Below are 13,049 nucleotides of genomic sequence, written 5' to 3'. Positions count from 1 at the left end.
AGGCCTGAAGGACCACTAAGATTTTTGGAAAGTGGCAAAGTACAGCAGCAATAGCCACTAGAGGGCACAATTTTTCAAAATTTGGGGTGCCCATAGCACTCAATAAAATCAATTAACTGGTGGTGTGGACAGGGTAAGCTAGAGAACACCTACGCTTCTCAAGTCATGTTTGTTCAAGACCTAATGCAGGTAATGTATGTCCTGACGCTACCACAAATGCTGTTCCTATGTAATTACAGACAGAATTACACCACAGAAGACTCAAATCCTATAGTAAGAGCCTTCTTTGGAGTATAAAAATGCAGATTTTCATCTCTCATTTGCTTTGTGTTTTGTTGTTTTTTTGTTTGGTTTGTTTTTTGTTTTTTTTTTAACTTGAGCTTCCAGCAGACATCAAAGGTAATAGACCACCTTTCTCATTATTCCTCCATATATGAGTGCAAACATGTACACTCAATTCTTGTAACTCAAATACAGCCCCTCACAGGTCTCTTAGTTTGGTTGACGAGATACGATTTAGCAGGCACCTTTCCTCTGCTACCTTTGCCTTAATAGCATTGCTACCTTCTTTCTGCAGTTTGCTTTTTCAATCAAAGAGAAATAGATATATTCGGTTTGCCTGTTTGTTCAGATTTAGTTTTAGAAAATCCATCACTTCCTTTCTCATCAGCTATAGTTGGATCATCCAACCTTATTCCCGCAAAACGCAGGTCTTATATAAAATAGAATCCTGTCTCACCAACTCAATGGATGTGAGGTTTAATATACTGTCAGCTTGAGAAAAAAGATAAGTCTAACTAACAAGAGGCTAGTAACACAATTCTGCAGTTTGAGATAATGTTCAGAATTTACTGAGTGCCTTTCTTTAGTAAGATCCTTTTAGTTAGTATTGTCAGTTGTGGCAGTGCAGTCATAACCAGGAGAGCATTTAACATGCATGGAACAACTTTTTTGTGACCTAAAGCACTTTAAGGAAAGAAAAAAAGAAAAATAAATAGAACTGCAACTTGTGCATAAAGTTCTGGGCATTTCTTCCTGTGGATGCCTGCTTAGTCAGCGTTTTCTTCCTTCCAGATCATTTTACCTGTCAGGATAAAAGTGCCCAACTAGGTAATACACCTCAGTCAAAAACTGTGATAGGATCTTATAGGCTGGTTTATGGGATGGTGAGGCTGTGCAGCCCAGCCTCTGTGAACACTGCTTGTGGATAGATTCTGGTTTGAAAAGCTAGGCTGTTTCCACTGATCTTTTTACTGCCACATTACTTTCTCAGAATGAGTGCACATGGGACAGGGTGGGTCATAGAAACAGCATGACACGTATTTCTAAGGAAAAGATCGTATGCTGCTACCACTTGTGCCAAAGCAAATACAAACACCCTGCTAGAAACATAAGAATTTTGCTCTTAATTTTCATTGATAGGGATGCTTAGAGTCTGGAGGCCCAGTCTCACGTGCTGGGTGCCAAGTGCTGCAGGCTGTCTCCCAGTGCAGGCTGCAGAAGGGTGCCAGACCCAAGCCAGGAGCTTGTGCAAGGGGCCACAAGATGGCAGAACCCTGGTGACCCTGGCTGCAGCTCCTAGTACTGGGTGGCACTGGTTCACCCAGCAGGCTTCTGCCTGCAAAGGCCTTTCTCTGTCCTTTGTCATCACATTATGAGAGGAGAAAAGGATCTGAGGTGTAGACGTGGGAAAGCACAATGCTACTTTCCCTAGGATAAAACGGGGGCCAGAAAACACAAGATAACAGGGTGCCACAGTGGGGTCAAAGGGCAGGGGCTCACTATGATCAGGCTTGCTAATGGAATCCCCAGCTCATGCACATCAGAAGAGAGCAGAAACCCCAGAACATGGCCCAAAGGATAGATTTTTCCTGATGTCCATGTTGAGAGAAGAAGGAAAGGTGGAAATCAGTGTCAAGTAGCTGTGAGTTTGTCTCCTTCATTTAGCTGACGGCCTTGCCTTGAGGAATCCACAAACCCTTTGGGTAGACTTGAAGGCTCTGCCACTCTGAACTTCCTAAAATTAATATATACACCTTCCAGAAAGCTCCCATCTTAATCTCCATTGACGGATTTAAGTAGATTATTTTATGTTCTCTGATGAAGCTTGCTTGTCAACACTAACTTTTGGGGAAAAAAAGACAAACGAAAAAAAAGCAGTCATACAAACACTTACACTTACAGAAGATAGCAATAAAGCCAAGACAAGTATTAGAATGGTGATTTTATGAAATGTTGCATTTTATTACTTCTGCATGTCAAGTAAATGTTCTCCAAAACCAAGCCCAGGAACAAAGCAAGGCTTACTATAGGAGAGAGCTGCTGCTCTCTCTGAATATCCCTCTGCAAAGGACCAGCAATAAGAGAAATACAGACCTAAAAGAAAGGCTTTGGGTTAAAATGATGTTAGTACTTCTAGTAGATGCATTGTAACAGTAGAAGTTTTCTTCTGCTTGTGACAGGGTTGGCAGGAACCCACAATAGCTGGAGCACTGAGGTACACACCTCTGGGTGTTGATAATTTGGTAATTCTTTGGTTCAAAAGAAGTCTAGGTGTATTTTAGGTCTCATCTGTGATCTGGCTTTGGAATGTATCATCCTTATATCCTCAAGTGCAATTGCAAAATATGTGGTATTCCCAAAGGTATAACTAGATGGAGGTCTTTCCTGATGTATAGAATATACCTGCCCACTTTGCTCCCACATGTACTACTATCCCCTATCTCTTTTATTTCATTCACATTTTCCAAAGTTTTAGCTTAGAAATCCTTGTTTGTGTCTGACCTTATCAGCTCATAAGCCTTATGAACCATCCCTCTGAGTACATCAGGACATCCCACACTCTCTCAGTTAGGGACATGAGCGAGTCTCTTAGCAGCCAGTCTGTAGAAAGTACCCTGTTGGAGGAATGCTTTGGACATGAACATACAGCTGTTACCACATTCACATGATGTACTAACCTTACATGACTCTAGTAGTAACTCTTTTTATGGTTCTCTGTGCCTGGCTGAGGAATGTGCATTGTCCAGACTACTACAGGAAACACTTTCTTGTTATTCCTGGGCTAGGACTATCAGATAGGCTGACCATGCACCATTTACTCCAATGGATGCTACAGATGGTCTGTGTCTGTGCTCAGTGCCTCTTGTTCACAGTGAATGATTACTTTGCACTAGGAAGGAAATAATGGCCTGAGTCAGATTTTTAGGTCCAAACCTGAAGGAAAGAACACAGCCAGTGCTGGAGCAAATGCAGATTACATCCAAATGTCCGTTATAATCACACTTGCATCGCAGTGGGATTTCAGCCAGCCATTTCTGCATTAGCTGCCTTGTTTTCCTGAGAGGAATTATTTTTCCTGGATAGGACTGCTCTTTTTGGCTGATGAATTTTCTAGACATTGAGTGTGACTGTTCAAATGGCACGGTGAAAGTTATTAGGGTTATCTGTCCAGACCTTAGACATGAGTTTTCCATGAACAGCAGTGTGTTTCGTTTTCCTTTGCCCTTCAGGATTCTAATTGTGCTTGCATTACAGTTTTCCAGTTATTTGGCATACTGAAATTTCGTATTTGGGAAAGGAAACCAGGGGAAGAAATTCCATTCTGCTTCTTGATCTTATTTGTCCCTCAGCATTTCAAATTGAGAGATCTAATGTGATGGGTTAACTCACTAAATTCTCCATTATTATTATGGCAAACAACACTTTCCTGCTTCTTCAGTTCAGGCCTCCCTGTCAGTGTTATCTGGGAGAAGATAAGGCAAAAAGAAGAAGCAAGAAGAGAAGCTAAAGGGAACCAGTGCCATGAAGCAATGGGTACTCAGCAGCACAAGCAGTAAAGCCCTATTTGACACTCCTCCCACAAACTTGTGGATCACCTGCTTTACAGGCTTGCTGTGGCCCCTAAAACACTCTCCTTGCTGATGTTTATGCTTTTGTGATGGAATTTTTCAAGAGTTATTGCCAAGAGGAAATGTTTGTGGCTGAGAGCTGATTTTAGCCAGTGCATCAAATTCTCTCCAGGATTAGAGATACTCTTGTGGCTACTCTAAGCTTGAGGAGCAGGACAGATCTTGAGAGCTTGGGATTTCTGGCCAAGTATTTTATCCTGTTGTGACAGAAGCTTATTTATTCATGCCCTTTTTTCTTAGCAACCACAAGCTGCCCCTCAAGATATCAGTGCCCCACTATGTCTGAAGTCCCAGTTTGTAAGTGATGGTAACAAGTTCTTTATTCTATCCTTCATTTTGCTTTGATCAGACCGTGAACTCCTTGAAGCACAGACCATATCCACAATGAAGGGATGTCCTGGTGTAAATCATAATCAACAGTAACATGGCACCTGGAAGAAATGTAGTTAGTCCAACAGGTGAAGCTTGAGCAATTAATTTAGATAGCATTTTCTGGGAGTCCTTTCCAGTGATGGATAGAAATGGATACTGATGGAATCTGCATTCCTTTCAAGGCAGCTTGAACAGTTCATCTTATTTTCTTCTCTCTTTCCCCAAGCATTCGAAAATGTAATTGTGAGGGCCAAGACTTGCTCAGGGAAATACAGTTGGAGCTTTTCTGATTTTCTGACTTGATTAAATGCAGCAAGATTGCACTCCAGTGAAAAATCTGCTGTGTGTGCCTAGTCATGTCAGGAACAGCAGGACCACATAGAGAAATGACTGCTCTGAAATTCCTATAATATTATCAGTAAAAATGAAATGACAGAGTTCTCCTATTTTTTGTTTTTGGTTGTAAAGCCCAATTCAAAGATAGTTGCATTGCTCTTACATCAGCAGTTTGGCTTTCACTTTTAAGAGGAAGATGTCAGGGTAGGGATTTGAATGAGATAATGTCCTTTAATCATTTACCGTAATTAAGATGAATGAACTTTGGGCACAGCATATCTTTCCACTTACATCTCTGCCCAACCCTGCTTCTTTAAGTCTGTTCTCCTAATATTTTCTCATTTCATTTGGAATGGGAAACTGAGCATGTTGTCAACTTCAGCAATAAAAAGTTTGAAAGAAAGAAAAGGAAGAAAGAAAAGAGAGAAAGGTCTGGATAAATAATATAAATAAATTTCAGCTACATACAGACCAAATAATCACTGTTTTCACACTGACCTTTTTACTTCAATTTCTCTTTTGAGAATTTATGTACAATTTAAGCCTTTAGAAAGCTTACTGAATCTTAGATTTGTTTCCTTATCTCAATAACAGCTTCAGTAGTTTCTCTGAGATAAAACACATGTAATCTCAGAGACAAGAATTTTCTGTCCGCTGCTGAGTCAAAACTGCCACTGAAGATAATGTTCTTGCTGAGGGAGTCTAAGAATGCAAGCAAGGTTTGTAGGAGGAGGTAACAGACTGGCTGATATAGCTGGCAAAGCAAACAAGAGTCTGGGTACAGAAATTCTTCTTTGAGTCAAAAAATAGAAGAAGCTGAAAAGCTAGATACAAATTGGGAACAGTTGCTCTAATTTTAACCTGATTATGCTGTCCCCTTAGACTGTGATAGAGAAAAGACATTTCCAGTTCGCACCTGCAAAACAGGGAGATTGAGGTGCTTGATAAGGTAGCACAAGAAGATATTGATACTGAAGCCATTAACTTGGAAACTGGGCCTACTTTAAGAAGAGCAAAGGGCCTTTGAAAACCAATTATTAGATTTTATTTGATCTCTTCCCATAAGTTGTGCCTTTTTAATGATAAAATTCTGTCATCTGAATGAGAGCAGCGTCCATGGACCAGAGCACTGACCAGTTCATTTCTCCCCTTTTAATACAGACTGTGGGGTGACACAAGCCATTCTGTAAGCTTTCTCTCAGATGTGAGCTCTTACAGTTGAGTTCCTCTCCTCTTTGCTGTGAGAACCTTCTGATCTTTGTGGATTGTTCAGATGGATGAAATGTGGAAACCCTTTAGTCCTCTGAAGTTTTCTATGTATGATGGGGAGTGCCATAGGTGGGAACCAGTGCTATAGGTAGGAACTGGACTCTTCTTTCCATCAGACATTGACATGCTTCCAGCCCAGGGTTCCCCAGCACAAGCAAGATGCAGAGCTCTTGGAATGCGTCCAGAGGAGGGCCACTAAGATGATCAGAGGGCTGGAGCACCTCTCCTATGAAGAAAGGTTGAGGGAACTGGGCTTGTTTAGCTTGGAGAAAAGCAGGATCCGGGGAGACCTCATTGTGGCCTTCCAGTACTTGAAGTGAGCATATAAACAGGAGGGGGAACGGCTGTTTGTGAGGGTGGACAGTGATAGGACAAGGGGGAATGGTTTTAAACTGAGACAGGGGAGGTTTAGGTTGGATATTAGGAGGAAGTTTTTCACACAGAGGGTGGTGAAGCACTGAAACAGGTTTCCCAAGGAGGCTGTGGATGCCCCATCCCTGCAGGCATTCAAGGCCAGGCTGGATGTGGCTCTGGGCAGCCTGGTCTGCTGGTTGGCGACCCTGCACACAGCAGGGGGTTGGAACTCGATGAGCATTGTCGTTCTTTTCAACCCAGGCCATTCTATGATTCTATGATTCTATACGTTGTAGTAAAGTCAGGACCCAAAATGGAAGGGAAAAAGACCAAGTGTGGTAGGAATGTGTGTGCATGTGTATGGCAAGGAAGAGCAGGAGTCAAGGAGCTACAGCAAGGGGGTGTGGGAGAATATTTTAGACACACTCACAAGAATGGTCATGCAGACATCCCCAGAGACATTTGACATTGGGGTCAATCATGTCTTTCAGCTATTTGGAGGACAACATCATTGCAAGTTTCAAAAGGATGATCTGCAAGTGCAGCCAAATCCGGCTCATTAGGGCACCTGCCAGTCTTTATCAGTTGTCAAATAAAGCAGATGGATTTGGTCAGCAAACCTGCAGATAAAACATTAAAGGTTTTGTTGGCTTTTCTTTCGTACTTCAGGCCTCACTTCAAAGCTGATTTCTGCTTTAAAGTTCTGACTCAATCTGACAAATAAAAGAAGTTTAAGTTCCCAGTTAACAATATTTATTTACAAAAAAAAACAAAAACAAAGCAAACAAAAAAAAAAAAAAAAAAAAAAAAGCAAAAGACAACACAGGTGACCATTACAAAGTTTAGCATAGGTAGACTCAACTGTAATTTTTTCAAAAGAGGAGAAAAAAGGGTTTAGCAGAGGATACAGCAAAATCATTCTGTAAATAGAAAAGCAAACGTTAATGATAGTCACACAGTAACAAGCATTCAATACCTCTTATTCTAGTAGTTTAAAATATTTTACCAGCAGCAACTGTGGCACAAGTTAAATGGCATAATTCTCATATTACTGTAACATCTGAGTGCTCTGCTTAGAGAGAAGTTCTCAAGAATTGATACTGGAGCTAGTGAAGGAGAGCTGCATCTCCCCTGTTAGGGTGGATATTAGGGACAATTGTCCCCTGTAGTTTAGGGAAGCTATAAGTGCTGCTATAGTACAGATAACTCACTGCTGTATCTGTTTTGGAGCTGGCATTTGCCACCAGTTTGCCCTCAGTGAGGCTGTGCTGTGCAAGCCCAGATCCCTCCAGTATTGATCACCAGTGGGAAAAATGCTCCTGACACCTCTTCAGTCACTTTGGACACCTGCAGCAATGATATCTGTTTCAACACACCTAGTTTTGTGTGGGTAGAAAATCCTTATCACTTAGGTGTTTGTGCAATACAAGAACATTGGAAAGAAACATAGATACCATCAGGGGGAATTCATTAACAAAATGCAAATTCATCTTCTCAGCAAGCTACTTATATTTTCCATTCAGCCCTAATTATGATTTACAGTCATTACAAAGAGTACCTCTAAATATTCATCACTTTCCAGCAGCTGTTTCCTAATCAATGTCAGTGCACATGGACTGGAAGTTGCTTCAGATGTATCTCTGATACTGAGATTGAGAAATGAATGTCTTTCTGGGATTATTGCCAAGGACATAAATCTCACAGCCTTTTCTTGAGTGTAGAGGTGTGAAGGAGGCGCTTAAGGAACAGACCTTATCCTGCAGTGATGATTTTGGGGAGATATTGTTGAAGTAAAGAAGTTACAAGTGCTTGTCAAAGAAGGCAGTGGTAAGAGGGAAAAGAGTTTTAGCAGAATTCAAGCAAATCCTTTCTGCTGATAAGTAAGAAAGCGCTGGTTCCATTTGGCGAGGCCCTCATTTATCACCTGGGTACAAAACTAATTATGTGACTCAAACAAGATCTATGAAGTGATGCTTTTAATTATCTCTTCTATGTAATAATTCTTTATCATGCAGACGTGAAAATGATTTCCTGCTCCCAAAAGATTGCATTTGTGCTTAGAGAGGAGAAAACAGCCCAGATTCTACTTTAAACAGCACAAGCCTGCATCTGCCACAGTGTCATCAAAGGTATTGGAATAACACAGGATTTAGTATGTCATTTAGAGTGATTCTAGTCTCAAATTATGCTGGTTTATCACTATACTTCTCCCTATACCTAGGGAGTGATATGCATTAAATCTCACAGAGAATCTCATTCAGTGAGGAGTACCTGCTGCTGATACAATGGCAGACTTGCACCACATTTACCAAGAAAAAACACCCAAGTCAAAAAAAATCACCAAGCATGCAATGTCTGCATCTGATATTTCAGCTGACATTTACCTGGAGCAGCACAGGCATTCAGGTGGAGTTGTATTAACTCCTAAATCTTCCTTTATGGTGTGGCATTAGCATAGAGTGAGTGCCAGTGAAATTAGCCCATCGTTGTACTGAATAAACAGTGCCTGGGTTGAGACAACAAGCACATGGATCTTATCTGTCAGCAGCCAGATCATCATCTAGGCTTTTACTTATTGTCTGCTCTGTCAACAGTTCCCCTGTAGAGAAAAGAAATGGCAACTGTGATAGGAACAGAAGCCTGCAGTGCACAAGAAACTTTTTCTTTAGCAACCTGCCAGGCCACAAAAACATAAAATTTTGAATAGGCAGACACATTGCTACTGAAACAGAGAGCCTTTGGGCAGTGTTCAGCAATGGGATCACAGTGAACTCCACCTCAGACAAGCATTTGATATTGCAGATGTTGCAGAGTTCTGTAGTTGCAATTAATCATTCCCATGTTTCGCCAGAAAATCCAGATCTTTAGTCAAGAATTGTGGTTTGTTTTGCTTTTCTATGTGCATTTGTGTCTTTATCTAAATCAACAGAGAGGTATAACAAACAAACAGAAGACCCCAAAGAACACAGTGCTTCCATCAATGGAGTATTTTGGCTGGAAATTTAACCAGTAAAAGAAGGAGACTGCAGTGTGTTTCCCTTATTTCCTTGCAGCACAGTTTGCATCTTCTGTTTCCTTTTCTTTATCCATCATGCTGCCATGAAAAGATGTATTTCAGGATGTGGGCACAGAGCAATGGGAAGTACCCCTAGGCAAACATTAGCTCCTCAGCCAGCGTAGGATGCCTCTGCAACGTGTTAATTTGAGGAGGCTCACAAAGGAAAGATTTATCAGCCTGCCAAGGCTGCTGATAAAAGGTGACCTACTTTCATATCCAGCCAAATTTTTATTCCATTTCTTGCTAATCCATCAGGGTGCACAGAATGAGGTGGAGTCATCCTCAGGAGCATGGCCTGAGCACAGGCTGTCAGATTTGATGAGCTGCCATGCACCCATTGGGTCGGGCAGTAACATGGGTCTTGAAAAGGCGAAGAGGGAGATATGTAGCTGAGCAATTTGCAGAAGTTTATGACAGGCATGTACCAAGTTAGAGTATCGTGTGGAGGAAAGCCATGCTTTGAGGAAGGGAGATGAACCTTGAAGCAGCCACCTGCCTCTAAACCTTGGGAGATCTGGCTACATAGCCATGATCATCTCTCTGATCAGACCGTCAGAGTTCAAACCGTCATGAAAAAGATTGCCTTTTCCCTTTCTGAGATGATTTGGGCATCTGCAAAGCCTCTAACATCCTTGCATCTTCAACAAGGCAGAGAACTATTTAAATTAAATGGCTTTACTACAAAGAGGATCTGGCAGTGGACAGCTTTATATTATTAACATTTCCCAAGAGTGATGTTCCACAGTGGCAGGCTGATGTAATTACCAGAAGTGAAGTTGTAAGTCCCATTGAAAAAAAAACAAGAGATTTGTTAATGACTTCAAAGAGGTAAAGATTTGTATGGATTTGCACTGGGATAGAAAATGCAATGGGTTAGAAAATCAGGTCCCTCAGTGTCTTTAATCTTTTGTGAGCTTTATCCAGACATTTTAGTCTACAGGGGATTAAATTAGCTTGCAAGAGACACTTCCTAAACTTTCAATCTATCTGAATGTTATATTATGTGGATTTTATTCTATTAGCTAAAAAAAAACCCACAACCTTTTCAAAGCTCTTTGGATTAATGGCTTGCAAACAACTAACATTAGCTTAGTGTCAGCCCGGAATTCACTTTCATGAATGTGGAGACAGACAATGAGCCAGCAGTGATTTGCCTTTACACAAGAAATTCACGTATGTATTTATTTAAGCACGATAGAAAGTCCTCAGGATGAACCAGTAAATTATCAAAACTGGCAAGTCAGGATAAAGTACACTGAAAAAGGCATTTGAGAGGACTTACAATGCAATATATTTCACAGAGAATCTATGAAAGCATATCAACAATTCTTCAGGCTATCTTGGCCCTCCTTTTTTTTCCTTGAGAATAATGGTTCTAAAGTAATTGTGTAGATTTGTTCAGCTATTTACAACTGATCATGTCTCACCTTTTGTGACTTTTTTAGGTATGGATCAAAGGGATATCTACTCTCAGTCCACACACCATGAAGAGATGTCCTGGAGAATCCGGTGGTCTAAGAACGTTGCTCTTCTTTTACAGTTGATGTAGGAATGTCTCTGCTATAAAGTAGTAAGGAGCCAGATTGTCAAAAATGGCCAGCATTGTTAAAAACCTCTAAATTGTCTGCATCGGAAGATCCTTTTCACTTCAAAGATGACTCTGAAGAAAAGAAAATCATCTTTCAAAACTTTTCCAGCTCCCATTCAGTCCTTGTAAATGATTCACCTTCTCCCTCTGACCTCTGGTTTCCACTGTACTTTGAAAAATCCACCATTATGAGAATTACACACAGATCTGGGTCAAGCATGGACAAATTAAGGCCTGTTTTAGTTGACAAAGAGCCTTCCTTCAAAAGAGATATCATATGACTTTTTGCCATTTGCCTTGGTTTCCCTCTGTGTTCAGTAGTAATAAAGGAACATACTCTACAGCAACGTCACATGGTTAAAACTACCTTGCTTTTTGAGACCTCTAGAGAGTGGCCAGCATGCTGGGTTGTGCATTACTATTTACCTTCAGCCAGTCTTTAGTGCAGCAGTCATGGACTGATATCCTCCAAAGAGCAAATTTATAGGGAGAGAACTCCAGAATGAGCTAAACTGACTGTGAATGCAGCACAAAGGGAATACTTATTTTCTCTTGTCACGTCCCAAAAAAGTACTGCTTGTGACTTTCTCTCAGCTCAGGCATTTCGTAGATAAAGCTGCAAAATTTATCTCCTTTTTGAATATCCTTACAAAGACATGTATCAACTCTGTGACTGCATCTCTCTTCCTCAGAGATACTGAATGAGGCAAAGGTGTTGACGCAGAAGAAGACTGTGGCTGGGCATACAGTACATACTATTCCCTGGGTTAACTTACTCATCAGAACAGGCTGACTGAGAAAGAGCAGGAACAGGGGAGTGTAGCAGTTGGCACGGGAGTCCTGGGAGCACCACTGCCACTTGCTACAAGGGCTTGTTCCAAACTGAAATTGTACCTGCAAATGTGGAATGCCCCGTGGGAATGCTTTTTCAGTCAACATAGGAGAGTTGGTGTTGTGAGCTTGGATTTAAGAGAGCCATAATGGGGTTCAAGGTTGGCCATAGCTCTGTGCCTCCTGCTCCTCTCTCTCTTTTATTCTGAGAATCCCATCCATTTATCTGTCAACATCCTGAATACCCTGAATATTTTTTTACAGACAGTAGCTTTAACATTTTGCAGGGAAGAATCTGCATCTGATGCAGAGAAACATCCTTTCATGGTACATGAATGCTCCTTTACTTTGGGGAGCCTTGATCCATTTCATTTTACTCACCACCATCAACTTAGAATATTGTCAGCCGTTAATTAGGACACACTGGGTCTACAAAAGGTAAATGAATGGAGAACTTTGATTCTGCTATATTTTCACTCTGCTTGAGTGTGGATTACTTTGTCCTTCTCTCAGTTCAGGACAGAGCAGTTGTAGTCTAGGCTTAATATGATGAGCCCTAGGCTCTGCAGCAACTGTAGCAATGCATAGCTTCATGGTAAGTTAGAATGGTTTCTGAACTATTTCTTCAGGATTTGTACACTATGTAAGTACACTGCACCTACAGTTCTTCACTGTCTCATGTGCAACAGCATATAGATGACACAGTGGACCATTTTGCCCATAAATTCTGTCTCTGCCATCAAAATATCCAAAAGTAAAAGTATCCAGATGTAAGCATAGGGATAAATATCTATAAAGAGTAAAGAGAGGTGTCTCCCATGGGCTATGTCCTGATGTGTAAAATAGAAATGGCTCACAATGAAGAAGAGTGCATCCTTCCTACAGACATTGACTGCAGAAGATGCTCAGCTTGAAGGGGTCTAATATTCATTTGACCACTGCCTAAATTTACTCAGGAGAGTTTGCAGCCACAGTAACCACTTGTCTGAGGACTGCACTTGCAATTGCCAAATGCTGGACAGCTTTACTTACTGATGATGCATGCTAGGCAGGCTCAGTGGCCAACAACCTCACTAGTAACAAACAGCAGATTACCATACAATGATTGTGCTCTAGGGTTGGGAGACAAAGTCTCTGACTGGAAAAACATACAGACATCATGTAGGAAAGTATGCTGTTTTGCTGTTATTTTTTTTTATTTTTTTATTTTTTGGCTACAGTTGAGAGACACATTAAGACTCAAAAATGAAATCAAGCCTTTAATTCTACCTTTAAGAAATAAAGATGTTCTCAAATATACATATGGACAGCAAAGAAAACCTGTCTTAGA

The sequence above is a fragment of the Lagopus muta genome, chromosome 3 (genome assembly GCF_023343835.1).
Source record: "Lagopus muta isolate bLagMut1 chromosome 3, bLagMut1 primary, whole genome shotgun sequence".
Lineage (NCBI taxonomy): Eukaryota > Metazoa > Chordata > Aves > Galliformes > Phasianidae > Lagopus > Lagopus muta.
The sequence above is the reverse complement of the archived record's forward strand: the minus strand, read 5'-3'. Positions refer to the sequence as shown.